Source organism: Malania oleifera, chromosome 1 (genome assembly GCF_029873635.1).
Source record: "Malania oleifera isolate guangnan ecotype guangnan chromosome 1, ASM2987363v1, whole genome shotgun sequence".
NCBI classification, from domain to species: domain Eukaryota; kingdom Viridiplantae; phylum Streptophyta; class Magnoliopsida; order Santalales; family Ximeniaceae; genus Malania; species Malania oleifera.
Genome location: NC_080417.1, coordinates 94,318,837 through 94,335,797, shown reverse-complemented (window position 1 = coordinate 94,335,797; position 16,961 = coordinate 94,318,837). Strand labels below are relative to the sequence as shown.

Below are 16,961 nucleotides of genomic sequence, written 5' to 3'. Positions count from 1 at the left end.
TATTTGGCATGGAAAGTATTATGTTATTGCAATTTTATGAGTACAGTATATTTTTAGAGATTATGAAACAATGCAGTACACTATGGTTTCAAAATACATGATAAATGATTTATTTATTTATTTAAAATGATATTTATAAAATGTTCGGCGCAAGCCGTGATTGATAGCCGGTGCAAGGCCGTGTATGATGTATGATTTCGGCGCAAGGTCGTACGTATATATATGATTTTGGGGCAAGGCCACAAATATGAAAGTAATCGACGCAAGGCCGTATATATTTACATTATTGTAGAAAATGCTATCAATTTATTTACATTAAACTGTATATCATCATGTATTATATATTATCAAAACTCGGATGATAGTTTAGTTTAGTTACAGGAACACGGTACCGTTCCTATACAGATAAGATATTATGTTCAGACTTGTGCTAACCACCCCTGCAAGTAGAGGGGGTGGGAGATGAATAGTCGATGTGGCTTTCAGTGTAGAGTTGTAGACGTCCACTTGGCAATCCAAACCAGAGTGTGGTAGGCCTATCATACTTACAGACATTTTTGAATCAGCAGTGGTTGGTCAGCCATTGTCGAGTCCCGCCTTCGAGCTGCATAACCCATCATGGGGGGTAACACATGACATTAGCTAGCTATACATCCTAGGTAAATTTTAGTATTGTCAGTTATATCAGACATTTCATGATCAGTATAAACAATTAGAAATTATGAAAATTATGATTATTCAAATATGTTATCATGAATGTTTTTCAGAATACGAAATGTACTGTATCTGTTTTATAACATCAAATATTCATGTTTCCACACAGCTGTATTTGGTTTATTTTCCCTTACTGAGAAGTATCTCACCCTCAAACATTAAATAATTTTCAGGAAACCTAGAAAGACCGGTGGATCGAGGCCGTCATTGAGTCAGTTGTGCTAACCTGCTAGTAGGGTAAGTTTGGGCTAGGATCAAAAGATTTGGATATGGGATCCTAGAGATATTTTTATGTATTTTTGGGAGATTATATATAAACATCGTGTTTTGGATTATATTTGACTCTAGTATTATGTACTTAGTGGTTATGAGTTTGTGATTTACTTTTACTGCTGCCTAGGTTCCGCTGTATATTACAAGTGTCCCCGTTACCCACAGGTTCGGGTTGACCATTTACTAGTTATGCTTAATTATATAATATATAAGCAGGTCGTTACACAGCAAATATCTCCAATTCATGAATTCCAGCAACTTTCATTGCCATAGTTCTTTCGGTTGGCCATTGATAGTTATTTGAGGCCATTTCTTCCAAAAGAGAAGTAGCACCCTCAAGTGTCTTTGACATCAAAGTTCCCTAGACACAGGATCAACTAAAGTTCAAGTTTGCCCATTTAACCCATTATAGAACATCTAAATTTGCAACCAATCCGGCAATCCATGTTGTGGGTAGTGTCAAATCAAATCTTTATACCTTTCCTATGCTTCATAGAGTGATTCAAAATCATTTTGCTTGAATTGACCAATCTCACTCCTAAGTTGGGCTAGTTTTGTAGGTGGAAAAAATTTAGCCAGAAACTTTTCTGCCATGTCCTGCCAACTAATGATACTTTCCGGTTGTAGAGAATATAGCCAACCTCTTGCCTTTTCCCTCAAAGAAAAAGGGAACAATCTCAGTCTAATGGTGTCTTTAGTAACACCATTGATCTTTACAGTGTCGTAAATCTTCAGAAACATCGCCAAATGAATATTGGGATCATCAAGTGGTGATTCGCTGAATTATGCTTGTTGCATCATGCTGATCAAGGCAGGTTTGAGCTCAAAATTTTTGGCATTGATGGTCTGGCGTTGTATATCCGAGTAGTTGTCATTCACAACTAGTTGTACATAATCCTTCAAGGCGCGTGGCTACACATTCTCTTGTCCGTTCTCCATGGCTAATACTTTCTTCTTTCTTAGTGCTCTGAGAGTTCTTTCAATCTCCAGATCAAAAGGAGTAATGTCACGGGTTCTAGCACGGCGCATTCAACATCAAAACACACCTGAAGAAGAAAAGAAGAAAGAAAATATATAAAATAAAAAGGAAAGAAATAAAATAAAAATAAAAAATAAAATTCTAAATTAATACCAAGATTACTTTATATCGATATTGGAAAAAATAAGAAAAAATCAATCCCCAACAATGGCACCAAAAAGTTGATCGGTGCAAAACTACAAGTGTATAGTATCGTAGTTTTATAGTAAAGTTATGAGAAGTGTATCGTCTTCAGGGATTGGTGACTTACTTTTGCCAAATACCAAAATTATACTAATCTTGACTTTATTTAGAAAAGAAATTTAGATTTTGGTAAGTGCAAAAATTGAAATAAACTCAATTTAAAGAAAATATTCAAAGGCGAATGAAAATGTTTGCTTAAGTATCAAATTAATGAGAAAGAAAATTTTTAGGAAATCAATTTCACCTAGTTTCTCACTATGTTTTACTAATCTAACTAATAGGAATTAATTTTCTCTATTTGTTAGCAAATTTCAAGTTCATCCAAAAGACTCTTTCAATAGTCAATTGGAAATTATTCTTGTTCATTATGTAACATAAAAGTATGCAAATCAATAAAGTAAGAACGCATTAAGACCCACGATTTTAATACTATATAGGTTCATATAAGTCTTTCGATCTCTATATTTACCTATGCTCAAATATCCAATATCTATTCTACAATTTCCCCTTTTGGTAGCTAATCATAAGATCAAAATCATTTAATTAATGATCAGTTAATTAAAAGCAATAAGCTATAGATAAATCAGACAAACATAGAAGAAAGTTACTTCAGATTAGCATCGAAAAGAAAGCATAGTTTAAAACTAGATTACATCATTTTCCTAGAAACAAGAAAATTAGTTCATGCTGAAAATAAAAGCTCACATAAATGAATTCACCATATTTTCTTTTCTAATGGGAATGGAAGAAAAATCACACAAAGCGCAGTCGAAGCCTACTGGTCCTTACTGCGAAGAACCCCTCAAGAATTGCTGCGTTTGTGCTTCAAGAACCTCCCAAGAACTTCTGTTGTTCATGTTTGTCTCTCCAAAAGAAGACCTCCTCAACGGCGCTTGGCTTCTTGCTGCGATTGCTCTCCTCCACGCACAGCTGCTGCTGTCCTTCTCCCTTTCCTACGCACACAAGCTGCTCCTAGAGCAGCTTGGTCGAGTGGAAGATGTTGCACTGCTTCTCTATTCTCCCCACTAAAAGACCTAATTCGAATGCCCCTGTGCAACCTCCTTTTTTTCTCCAGCACAACCCTCCTTTAAAACTCTAGAAACCCTCAAAATCCAATTCTTGCATGGCCAAGTCACATCAAGACCTGACCTCACTTTTTTTTTTTTTAAATTGGCTCCGACGTATGTCCTTCTCTAAGCTCAGCCCAGCTCCCCTCCAATTATTCCAAAACCCATTTCACATCTTATTTAAATTAAAAGCCCAGCTACCCAAGGCCCTTCTCCAAGTCTAGCGCCTACAATTGTTTTTATTTTGGTTGCCCTACATCCATCACATGGAAATCCACTTGTATTTCATGCATAGCTTGCTTTTTTTTTTTTTTTTTCTTTTCTTTTAAAACCACGCACAAGCCTACAACTATTTAACAACTCACGACTCTCCACTTGTATTTCATGCATGGCTTGTACATGGCTTCTCCAACATTTTTAATTCCAAATTTAATTCTAGATTTTATTTCTTTCCTTCAAATCTGCAATGAAATTAAATGATTGTGGTGAGACCTAAATTGGAAAAAATTAAATAAAATTAGGCCAAAGTTTAAAGTTAAGAAGTGGTCATTTATTCTAATATATGCTAGTCATCACTTACCCTTATATATTCATAACACTCCCCCTTGACTGTCACCCATTTATTAAGTTCTTCTACTAATATCTTTAAGATGCCTCATTCCAATAAGATAAATCAATTTATTAAATGTTGTAGTAGGTAAAGCTTTAGTGAACAAATATGTTAGATTATCACTTGATCAAATCTGTTGAACATCTATATCACCGTTCTTTTGCAGTTCATGTGTATAGAAGAATTTTGGAGAGATATGCTTTACTTTGCCACCCTTTATGTATTTTCCTCTTATTTGAGTTATACATGCGGAATTGTCTTCATATAAAATTGTTGGAATATCCTTGATTAATTGAAGACCACAATTTACTTGGATATGAGAAATTATTTATCTAAATACACGCATTCTCTACTAGCTTCATGGATAGCTAGTATTTTAGAATGATTGGAGGATGTTGCTATAATCATCTACTTTACTCTCAAATAGCATTGAATGTATTTAATTTCATTCCAGTGTTACCAAGTAGAAGTAGAGTTATATCTTGCTAGTAGATTTACAACAAATGTAATGCCGGGTCTCTATAACTTGCTAGATATATCAAAGAGCCGATAACACATAAATATGGTACTTCATGACTAAGTAATTCCTTCCCTTCTTCATGAGGTCGAAATAGATCCTTTTTAACATCAAGTGATCGAACCATCATAGGAGATCTCAAAGGATGAACTTTATCCATATAGAATTGCCTTAATACCTTTTCGATATATTTAGATCAATGACCAAGAATCCCGCCATTTACATGTTCAATTTGTAGGCCAAGACAATATTTTTTCTTTCCTAAATATTTTTTGTTGAGTTTATGAGTCCTATCCCATTTTGATTATGACAAATCCAAAGTATCTCACTTGTACATCTAGTGCTTGAACAGAAATTTCTTTTAGAAGGCATGTAGAGTCAAGGTACAATGGAAGCCATAAGGAACTAAAAGTTCACATCACCTGGCTTGCGGCATGGCAAAGTAAAGAACAAGGAATGAAGATATCTTATTTTAATTTGTAATGCATTAAGTTTGGTCTGTAATATTGCATATCTTGCATGATGTAATTGGATGCCCAACAAAGACCGTATAATGACCTTAAGATCCAAAACATTTCATGGAAAATCCTTCACTTGAAGAGTCATACCGGGTATAGGAACATAAAAGCTTGAATAAAAGCTTGAATACCGCTTGTAAATAATCCAAGGAACATAACGGGTATAGGAACCACTGAGGGTATTAAAGAAACAAGAACAACAACTACTAATTCATCGGCTAATATATTCCCGAAAAGTCGAAAACTAAGTGATAAAGGTTTTGTGAAATCTTCTAAGATGTTAATGGGTAAAAGGATCGGAGTTGGCTGAATGTATTTACTGAAATAATCTAATCCCTTTTTGGTAAGATCATACACATAGGATTGAAAAATTTTAAGGTCAAAACAGGGCTAAAATTACATTTTTAACTAAGCCCAGTCGACCAGTCCTTGCATGCTTTATACTCCCCAATCGATTGACCTGTTATTTTGACTTGCTTTACAAAGCCCTAGTTAACCGATCCATATTACTCTTGAAAACCCCAGTCAATCAAGCCAGGTTTTTGGCCAAAATCAAAAGCCCAGCTGACTGGCCCAAAATGCACTTGAAAAGGCCAGTTGACCGGCTTCATGATCCGGTAGACTAGATCTTGAGCTTTAGTCGACCGAACCTTAGTGATTTGAAAATAGCCTAAGGCCAGCCAACCGACACTTTGCCTAGTCGACCAAATTTCTTGAGATTTTGAAAATCATCTAAGGGTAGCCGACTGTTGCATTCCCCAGTCGACCAAACCTCTCGGGTTCGGCAATTTTTAAGCCAAAAATAGTCATTAATTTTTAATTAAACAATTTTAATAATGCCCAATGGGTCCTTTAACGGTTAATTTTTGAAGAGCTCTATAAATAGCCCACTCAAAGTTCATTTAATCACTTTTGATTGTCTTGAAAATTCTCTCAAATTATTTGTGCTATATTTTCTCTCATGTTTACAAACAAGCAAGCACTTACTCTCTTTCCCTCATTCTTTTGAAAAATCCATTTTGAAAGAGAGCTTTGATTATTTCTCACTTCCTTCACTTGCAAATTTATTGCTCATGAAGGTTGTTGAAGAATCATTCTTTTGAGCATTTATTCTAAAGCATTTACTCTCAGTCAATCTTTTATTTTGAAAATCATTTTTGAGAGTAAGCTTAGAGTTTCTCCCACTTATTTTCTTGATAAATATTTTTAGGAAAACTTCTTATAGCTTATGAATCTTTAAGCATATTGCAAGATTCAAAAGCTCATCTTGTTTTTATTGAAAAATTTATTTATAACCTAAACTCTAGCATCTCCTACACTTATTTTTGGAGATATCATTTGGGATTTTAAGATCTTTGAAAGCTTTTATTGCATATATCATCTTTAACATCAAAGATCATTATTAACTTATTCTTTAATAATATTTCATACATATACTTTTGAGAGAAAAATACTATAAACTCTATTGAGCATAAATCCATCATATAAGAGTGCATTGGTTTTATATTGTACACGTTAGCATATTTTGAGAAGCATCTTGTTGTACACAAAAATTTATTTCATATCATTTGTATCCCTAAGGTTCAGGAGAATCGTGTTCCAGGCATAAGGTATCGCCTGAGGAGGAGGTACTCCATCTTGTAAGGAACGGTTGTAATGGTTTGGCTACGCCCGATTAAGGGAGCTAAGAGGACTCCACCTTGTAAGGAAAATTTGTAAATGACGTTGCTTCGCCTAGGCAAGTGAGCAAGATAGTGAATCCTCAAGTGGGTTGGCTTGAGGCGACGACGTAGGCACATTTTACCAAACCTTGTAAAAACCTTGCGTTATTCTTTCCCTATACTCTTTACATTTCGATATTTGCATGTTTACATTTACTTGTTGTAATTTCTATATTTGTGTTTAAATACTGGTTTGTAAGTAATTGGGAAAATACTGAAATTGTCATACTTGTTTAAATTATTTGAACGTTCATATATTTGTTGGATTTGTGATTGATTAGAAAAACCCTAAGTTGTGTAATACTGATTGTAATTTTAAAATAGGACATACTTGACCTAAGAATTTTTAAAATCTCCAATTCACCCCCGTCTTGGGATTACACCAAAAATCACACTTTCATCTCTTATTCCACCATTAAATAATTAGCAGCTTTAGTGAGCTCTTCAGGAGTCTCAATTAAATTCAAAGAATCATCATAAACAACAATTATAATAAATCCAGATTTTGATCTTTTAATAAAAATGCATGGGCAAATTGGATCATTTATGAATCTCTCTTTCACAAGGTGCTCACTTAAGCGATTATACCATATGCGTCCAGATTGCTTTAATCCATAAAAAGATCGTTGAAGTTTAATTGAATATAAATTTTTGGGTTTTGCTTTAGGCAATTTAAATCCTTTAGGGATTTTCATATAAACTTCATTATCCAACTATCCATATACGCATGTTATTACTACGTCCATAAGATGAATGCTCAGTCGTTCAGCGACTGCTAGTGCAATTAAGAATCTGAAAGTGATTTCATCCATTATTAGAGAATATGTGTCCTTATAATCAATTTTGGGTTTCTGCGAGAAACCATATGCCACAAGCCTTGCTTTATATCGAGTAATTTCATTATTTTCATTTCGCTTGAGCACAAATACCCATTTATATACAATGGGTTGGAAATCTTCTAATGTCTAGACTACAGGTGTAAAAACCTGGGACATTTTAAACAATTTAAAATAATAAGGAAGATTGAAGGGGAAGAAGGAATAAATTTGAAAGGTGGCAGTAAGCATTCGTCAACGAATAGACTGGTTTCGTCAACAAATGTTCTTCTTAGCTCATCAACGAGGGTACGTGTCTCGTCAACGAGGAATTACTGAGAGGTGTTCTTCGCATGACTGAAAATCGTTGACGAGTTGGCTGTCTCGTCGACGAATTGACTCTAGGACTCGTTAATGAATCGACGTGTCTCGTCGACGAGTCCCTACGTATAAATAGTGAATTTCTTTCATTTCGCGGGAATTCTCTATATGTTTTTTCTCTCTCTATCACTAAAATTTGGCACTACCACCTTCTCTTTTCGATTTCAGGCCGAATTTCCGCCAATTCGACAATCTGAGGCCACCGCAACACTCCTGGAAGAGTTCTCTATAAATCTACTCGAGTGGATCGTCGATGAGACTAGTTAGGAATTCATTCCAGATTTAAGGTAAGACTTTTTATGTAAAATTTGGCTTTACCCTAGTTGTAGGAAATATTATATGTGAAGAAATACCAAAGTTTAGTTCTGGGAGATGTGGTTTTCAGAGCGTTGAATGGGAAACCCTGCGGATATAAAACTGGTTATTTTAGGAGGCCTTTCAGGAATCAGGTAAGAGAAAATATTTATAATAGCTTTTTAGTAATTGTTAAAATATTTAATTTTGGGTAAAAATCCTACATATACAGGTATATTTTTTTCTAAACCAAACTGATATTGAAAATACTGTTTTAATTATATAAGTATTAAATTGGGAAAAATTGTGTGGTTGAGACCATTTTGATCATTAAATGATTGTTGAGCCTAGTGGAATGAGGAAATTGTTGAGATTGTAAATGTCATTTGATTGAAATTCTTGTCTGGTTGAATACACTGATTGGAATGTGAACATTGTTTGGTTGGAAAAACTGGAGGGTTGAGTATACTGTGGTATTTTCGTGGACATGGTTTATTGGTCTGGTTTGTAATTGATCTATGGTGTGATTCACATAAATGACGATATAACGTTGGCAGTGGTATGAGGAGGTCGTTATATCGTACCTAGTATAACTGTCATATAATGTTGGCAGTGGTATGAGGAGGTCGTTATATGGACATTTATACTGGGAGGTAAACATTGGCAGCAGTATAAGGAGGTTGTTTACCTATTTATCATGAACAGGGTGTTTGTTTTATAATTTGTGTGGTTTGATTAGTCCTGTGTGGACCATGTAATCTATGTGATTGGTTAGTCCTGTGTGGACCAGTCCTGTGTGGGCATGTATGTCGTATAATTTACAGTCCTTTGTGGACCTGTCATTTGTGGATGTATATGTTGTGTGTGCTAGAGTCCTGTGTGGACGATTATGTGATGTGTGGATGTGAACCCTGTGTGGGTATGATTGAAACGTATATGGTTGACTGTGGGAGACTATAATTAATTTAAGTATTTAGGGTAAAGTATATCACTCCACCCGAGAGCTTGCTGAGGAAGGCGAGAACTCTAGTAATCACTCATGGATACTAGGGTAGAGGGAAGCCACTTGTATGGGTGGGTGACCTTCCCTATTCTCGGCGACTTTACCTGGATACATACCTGAGGGCTTATTGTGAAAGGTGAGTGCTCAGGTGCTAGCATCAGAATAGAGGGAATCTACTTGTATGGGCGGGTAGAATTCCTTATTCTCGAGAATTATTGGTAAACATTTGTTGTTGTGGGCATGTGATTGAATGATAAGACAATTATTACGCTGCGGATATGAACATGATACTTTGGGCTGTTTATGGATTGTGATTGCATTTAGATGAATATTTTTATATAAATATTAAACACTTCAACCACACACTATTATAAACTATTTCTTCCATATTGAGAGGTGTCTCACCCCGTCGTATGTTAAATCTTTTCTAGTTATCCAGGCGATCGAGCTTAGATAGCTATTGGGCGGGGTAGTTTTGTGTGTTAAATATAGCAGATCGGATATGTATTTAGTTTATGTTTAATATATATTAATTCTGGTTTTATAATATGAAGGATTAGGTTGTAATTATTATGGACCCACGTATGTAAATATTGCACTCTAGTATTTTCTGTTGAAGATATTTATTATTTTCCCTGTGTGAATGATATCAAAGATGTGTGTCAGTCTCTTAATGCACCGGGCCCCGCGTGGCGGGGTTTGGGGCGTTACAGTTGGTATCAGAGCATAATGGTCTTACGGACTTAGGAGGATTAATACCAGAGTATAGGTTGAATTGAATGGGGGTAGGAATGGGTAGATTAGGGTGTTGATAGGAGTTTGAGTTATTTCCTAGTTTGGAGGCAGAAATCCCTTGATGGACTTCTGTGATTTTCTGAATCAGTAGACGGTTTCAGAAAACCGTAGTAAATCCATCAACGGATGTTTCTGAGTTGTGGGACTAAAATTTGGAATTTGATTTTGAAGGTTAAGAAGTTTGTGGATAAATTGACGTGGATGTTTAATTGAGGATATGGATATTAATTCAGTTTTATGTTACGTGATTGTGATATATATAAAGATGAGGAGATTTTTAAATTGCTTTGTTGTATATTTATATTCAGGGATGGATCCTAGAGGCAAGGGTGTGGATGAAGAAGGGAGTGAAATGGGAGCTTCCAGTGGAGACGAGGTTGACACATCTCGGCTGTTACAAGGAATAGCTCACCAGGTCAGAGAAGAAATGAGGCGGGATTTTGGAGGAGCAGGCTTTCCACCGATGCACCAGGGTTGCACCATTGACCAGTTCACTCATCTGAAACCCTCGTCCTTTGAGGGTGGCATCGACCCAAATAAAACTAAGATGTGGATGCAAGAAATGGAGAAAATTTTGGCTGTGTTGAACTGTGCCGAGGAGCAGAAGGTCCTCTTTGCCACCTTTAAGTTGGTCGGAGAAGCTAAACGGTGGTGGCATGTAATGAAATTGTTAGAGGAACAGCGGGTGGTACCAATAGCAATGACCTAGGGTTGTTTCAAGCAGGTTTTCTACGATCGATATTTTCCTGCCACCACTAGAAATGCAAAGGCGGAAAAATTTTTCAGCTTAACTTAGGGACACCTCACTGTTCAATAGTATGCTGCTAGATTCCTGGAGTTGTCTCATTTTGCACCTTCTATGGTTCCAGATGAATATCAAAAGGCAAGGTGGTTTTAAGAGGGGCCTGAATCAGAGGATCCACGAGCATATGACGTGTCTGCAGATTCAAGAATTCATGGAATTGGTGGAGAAAGCTACGGTGGCAGAGCCGAGTTTGTAGAGGGGTACAGAGGCTTTTGAGTGAAAGAAAAGGCCTGCGTCTCCATGATCCCAATCAAATGTTAGGCAAGGGTCGTGAAGGGGAGATAGAGATGTTTTGGGTCAGGGGTCAGAGAGAAAGGATTAGGGACGGTAGGGTGATTTGTCACGTCCCCACTACCCTAGGTGTAATCAGTGGCATTGGGGGGAATGCCGAGGCAAGAGTGTTATATGCTACAAATGTGGCAAACAAGGTCACATTGCTCAGGAATTTCAGAAACCACCGAGTAATGCACCAGCACCAAACCAAAATTAGAACTGAAGGAACAACCCGGCGCCTCGCGGCGGCAGAGGCCCGGCGCGTGTCTATATGTTGGGTACGCCTGAGGAAGGCAACACTAAAGGCTCAGGTAATGTGTTTATGTGTAATATGTTCCTTAATGTTGTTTGACTTTGCATGATTTGATGTTGCATATGTTTGAATTGTTTGAAATTCGTGGATATGTGGTTAGTTAACTTTTTGATATATAAATGGGTGACTAACAAATTTCGGGGACGAAATTCTTTTAAGGGGGGAAGAATGTAACAACCTAGGAAATTTTAAACAATTTAAAATAATAAGGAAGATGGAAGGGGAAAAAGGAATAAATTCGAAAGGTGGCAGCAAGCGTTTGTTGACGAATAGACTAGTTTCATCGACGAATGTTCTTCTTAACTCGTCAACGAGGGTACGTGTCTCGTCAACAAGGAATTACCGAGAGGTGTTCTTCGCATGACTGAAATTCATCGACGAGTTGGCTGTCTTGTCGACAAACTGTGCACTAGGACTTATCAACGAATCGACTTGTCTCGTTGACGAGTCCCTGCATATAAATAGTGGATTTCTTTCATTTCTACGGGCATTCTCTGCATGTTTTCTCTCTCTCTCTCTCTCACTAAAATTAGGCACTACCACCTTCTCTCTTCGATTTCGGGCCGGATTTTCGCCGGTTCGACAATCTGAGGCCACCGCAACACTCCTGGAAGAGTTCTCTACAAATCTGCTCGAGTCGATCGTCAGTGGGACTAGTTAGGAATTCATCACAGATTTAAGGTAAGACTTTTTATGTAAAATTTGACTTTACCCTAGTTGTAGGAAATATTATATGCGAAGAAATACCGAAGTTTAGTTCTGGGAGATGTGGTTTTCAAGGCGTTGAACAAGGAACCCTGTGGGTGCAAGACTGGTTATTTTAGCAGGCTTTTCAGAAATCAGGTAAGGGGAAATATTTTATAATAGTTTTTTAGTAATTGTTAAAATATTTAATTTTGGGTAAAAATCCTACATATACAGGTATATTTTTTTTCTGAACCAAACTGATATTGAAAATACTGTTTTAATTATATAAGTATTAAATTGGGAAAAATTGTGTGGTTGAGACCATTTTGATCATTAAATGATTGTTGAGCCTAGTGGAATGAGGAAATTGTTGAGATTGTAAATGTCATTTGATTGAAATTCTTGTCTGGTTGAATACACTGATTGGATTGTGAACATTGTTTGGTTGGAAATACTGGAGGGTTGAGTATACCGTGGTATTTTCGTGGACATGGTTGATTAGTCAGGTTTGTAATTGATCTATGGTGTGATTCATGTAAATGACGATATAACGTTAGCAATGGTATAAGGAGGTCGTTATATCGTACCTAGTATAACCATCATATAATGTTGGTAGTAGTATAAGGAGGTCGTTATATGGACATTTATATTGGGAGGTAAACATTGGCAATTGTATGAGGAGGTTGTTTACCTATTTATCATGAACGAGGTGTTTGTTTTGTAATCTGTGTGATTTGAATAGTCCTGTGTGGGCCGTGTAATTTGTTTGATTGGTTAGTTCTGTGTGGACATGTATGTCATATAATTTACAGTCCTTTGTGGACCAGTCATGTGTGGACATATATGTTGTGTGCCCTAGAGTCCTGTGTGGAAGATTATGTGATGTGTGGATGTGAACCCTGTGTGGGTATGATTGAAACGTATATGGTTGACTATGGGAGACTATAATTAATTAAGTATTTACGGTAAAGTATATCACTCCAACCGAAGGCTTGCTGAGGAAGGCGAGAACTCTGGTAATCATTCATGGATACCAAGGTAGAGGGAAGTCACTTGTATGGGCGGGTGACCTTCCCTATTCTCGGCGACTTTACCTGGATACATACTTGAGAGCTTACTGAGAAAGGTGAGTGCCTTGATGCTAGCATTAGAGTAGAGGGAATCTACTTGTATGGGCGGGTAGAATTTCTTATTCTCGGGAATTATTGGTAAACATTTGTGGTTATGGGCGTATGATTGAATGATAAGACGATTATTACGTTGCGGAATATGAACATGACACTTTGGGCTGTTTATAGATTGTGATTTCATTTAGATGAATATTTTTACATAGATTAAACACTTCAACCACACACTGTTATAACTATTTCTTCCATACTGAGAGGTGTCTCACCCCGTCGTATGTTAAATCTTTTAAGGTTATCCAGGTGATCGAGCTTAGATAGCTATTGGGCGGGGTAGTTTTTGTGAGTTAAATATAGCAGATCAGATATGTATTTAGTTTATGTTAATATATATTAATTTTGGTTTTATAATATGAAGGATTAGGTTGTGATTATTATGGATCCATGTATGTAAATATAACACTGGTATTTTCTGTTGAAGATATTTATTATTTCTGCTGTGTGAATGATATTAGAGACGAGTGTCGGTCTCTTAACGCACTGAGCCCCGCGTGGCGGGGTTTGGGGCATTACAATAGGTCCAAAAACTTCTCTTTTTGATAGAGAATTTGATTCTAATGTGATAGTCTCTTTCATTTTGGCCAATCACTTCTATATCGATATTCATTAGCAGATTTAGGTGTAGGATCTTCATTACTTCTGTTAATGTCAGTAGCTACTGCATATGCAAATGTGTTGTTGACAACAACTTTATTTTGATTCCACATTTCTTTTGTGTAATGAATTGAGATCTCATTATTATTTCCAAGTGCCTGTCCTTTTTTAAGAGATGTCTCTTTAGGAGTTTTCTCTTCAGGAGATTTCTCTTCAAGAGGTTTCATAAAAGGAATTTCATTTTTAAAAGAAACGAGTTTGTGAATGTCAAATGAATTATCTACCTCTGTAACCTCTTCTAGAGTGTTTACAGATTTCAATTTTCTCATTTTGAGAGTTTTATCTTTTGCACCAACAGGTTTTCCACACTTAACTTGCTGTTTTCATTAGTTGGCTATTGTCTTTCAGGGACATCAATATGTGCTAGAATATTTGCAGTAGATATATAAGATTTTAATATGACCTCGGTATTTGCAAAAGAATATGACAATTGATTTGCAATCCCTTTCAAATGTATAACCTTTTGAATTTTAAGTTCACTTTGATTTGTACGAGAATTTAAATGAGATAAACTCATGACATTCCATGTGATTTCATATTGTGCTTCAGACACTGATTTTCCTCCCCCTAATGTGGGGAATGGTGCTTTATTAAAATAACAATTAATTTCCTTTGAGAACAAACAAAACACATGAAATCATTTGATAAAAGAATCTTCTAATTCTTTAGTAGATAACCATGTGAATTTTCAATGATTCTTCGCATTGTTACATCTCTAGGATGTCTAAGACGATTAAACCAAAGTGTAAATAACTTTGGGTCTTTACACTCCTGGTGGGAGACATTTAATGATTCAATTACTTTAATCTTTGTATGATGCAAACTAAAAAATAAAGTTAACAGTTGTTCTAAAATTTATTTCTTCGAGAAACAATAGAAGTAATATAAAGAAATTATTTACTGCATTCATTTGTAGTTTCAATATGATATCCATTAAATCTTAAATTTTTAAAACTTAACATATTTCTTTTAGATCTGCTGGAATATAAAGTTTCATATATTTGTAATAAAGTACCATTAGGTAACTTTATATTAGTCCTTCTGAAACTTTCAATCAAATTTGTAAAACCAGATATTATATTAACACTTGTTGGAGATATATTCAAGTAGTGTAAATATTTTCTATCTCGAAGAATTGTGTGTGTTGTAGCACTGTCAGCTAAACAAACTTTTTTTCCATAAACACCTTAGAATCGATCAAAACTTTAGAACAATCCACGACGCAATGCATATTTTAAAAACTCATTATTATAATTGATCATAGCAACAAAAAAATAAGATAATTTATTAAAATCAAAACACAATATTGCTTACTATATATATCTTAAAATATTACATCATTACTTTCATCTTGATTTACAAGGAAATTAACAACATCAAAATAAACAGAGTTGGATGATCTAACATTAAGATATTTTTGAACAACATTATTAACAAAATTTGTTTCAACTTCTTTACTCTTTTCTTTTTCTTTTATAGACGCTTGATATAGATCTACCAAGTATCTGGGCGTGCGATAGATATGTGCCCAATGACTTTTCCTCCACATCTGTAACATTCAATTTCATCTTGCCTGGGTCGTTGATTTTGATCATTAACTCGCTTCTGGGGTCATCCCTCTTCTAGGGGTTATCCCTCTTCTGGGGGATTGCAGCATCATATTGATGTCAGTGATTATTTCGACTAAGGCTACGACCATGCTTACGACCATTCCTACGACCTCGTCCTCGACCATGAGATGCATTCATATTCACTTTAGGGAATGAGGTTGAACTAGTTGGACGAATTTGATGATTTTTCATCAAAAGGTCGTTATTTTACTCAGTAACAAGAAGACATAAAATAAGTTCAAAAAATTTAGTAAATTTTCTCTCCCTATATTGTTGCTGCAAAAGCACATTAGTGAGATGGAAAGTAGTAAAAGTTTTTTCTAACATGTCTTCATCAGTAATATTTTTACCACATAATTTTAACTTCGAGCTAATCTTATGTAGAGCTGAATTATATTCATCGACTGTTTTAAAGTCTTGCAACCTTAGGTGCAATAATTCATATTGAGTTTTTGGTAAAATCACAGTTTTCTAGTAGTCAAATCTATCCTTTAAATTTTTCCATATGATAAGTGAATCTTTAACAGTATTTAAATGATGACAGAGGAAGATCATAACTTTTGCGCGATCCTACAGGAATGCGGTATTTCCATCTAAAATAGTGTTTTCCAAGTTTATTGCATTTAGATGGATATCAACATAAAGAATTTATGATAAATAATTGTTGCATTTGATATTAAAGGGAACAAATTCGACTTTGCTTAGGTTTGACATCTGAATAAATTAACAATAATAAGACAATTTGAAAAACAAAATGTAAAAATTAAAATAAAACCAAGAGAATAATATAATATTATTTTCACCCTTCTGGCATACTTAAATATGTTCTTTCAGGAACATTATTTTATTTTTCTCAATTTGTACTTTTTAGGAGTATGCTTTTAATTTGTAATATTAAATTGGGTAATAATTTATCACCTATTCCAGAAGTTAAATATACTACCTCATTTGGAGGATAAACGTTTCATCTTTTCAGGAGATTGTTTTTAATATCTCTTCAGGAGGTTAAAAATATACCCTCATTGGGAAGTAAATATTTACCATCTCTTTTAGAAATTAGCTATATAGTATTTTTATGAGGTCTATCTCTTTGGGATATTAAATATGTAGACGAGAAATTTAAATATATTGCCTCTTCAGGAAGACTATCTAACCATCTCTTCTAGAGATTGATATTCTTTAAACTTTAAAAAAGATATATTCTCTTCTGGAGAATATTATATTCTTGTGGAGTAAAACTTATAAGAAATAAATAAATTAAATAAGAATTAAAGAAATAACTTGGTTGGTTAGATTCTCATGCCGATAATGTGTTATGAAAGATACAGAAAATAAATAGAAAAATTAAATAAGATGAGATGGAGATTTTACGTGGTTTGGATATACCTACCTCATGGGCGGATTGGATCAAAGCTTCATTATTTCGATGAAGAACTACAAAGTTATATGAATATGACCTTATATAAAATATCTCTCCCTATTTCTTTTATATCTCTCCTCTTTCT

General features: G+C 35.2%; 1 non-coding gene across 1 annotated transcript; it reads left to right on the top strand.

Annotated features, from left to right (window-relative positions):
• Nucleotides 1–1,426: 1,426 nt before the first annotated feature.
• LOC131147309 (small nucleolar RNA R71) lies at nucleotides 1,427–1,533 on the top strand. Its single transcript, XR_009134699.1, has one exon. It is a non-coding gene; the product is annotated as a small nucleolar RNA R71 (small nucleolar RNA).
• Nucleotides 1,534–16,961: the final 15,428 nt, after the last annotated feature.